The sequence below is a fragment of the Merops nubicus genome, unplaced genomic scaffold, assembly GCF_000691845.1.
Source record: "Merops nubicus isolate BGI_N331 unplaced genomic scaffold, ASM69184v1 scaffold40209, whole genome shotgun sequence".
Lineage (NCBI taxonomy): Eukaryota > Metazoa > Chordata > Aves > Coraciiformes > Meropidae > Merops > Merops nubicus.
Window position 1 is genome coordinate 712 of NW_008630979.1, and position 508 is coordinate 1,219.

Genomic DNA, 508 nt, shown 5'->3' on the forward strand with positions numbered 1-508 from the left:
TGATTGACTTGTTTGTACCCCCAGCAATCATTCATGGAATGTCCTTTTTGTGTACAATACAGTCTGTGTATTGGTTCATCTTCCTCCTGGCTGTATCATTCTTGTTGGCCCTGGTCATTGGCAAAACACTCACCTCAACCTTTCATTATGGAGCAGCTCTACAACCCCCTCGAGCCAAATAAAACCACCCTGACTTGGCCCAGCGAGCCCTCGGCTGGCGCGTGGCCCCGGTTTCCCCAGGGAAGACCACGGAGGTGGGTGGCACAGCATGGCTCTGGGCCAGCTCCAGCACCCCTGGGTGCTGGGTAGGGGCCAGGAGGAGGTGGGGTGCTCGGGCAGTGCTGGCAGATAAGCGCAGGCTGCCTGCCCAGACCCGTGCCACCGAGCGCCGAGGGCTGGGGAGCGGCACCACGCAGGAGCTGATGGGAGGGAGGGAGCAGGATGAACCCCAGCACCGCCGGCTGCTCCTGCTCCCCCGGCACCCCGAGGCGGGGCCGGGGCCGGGGGC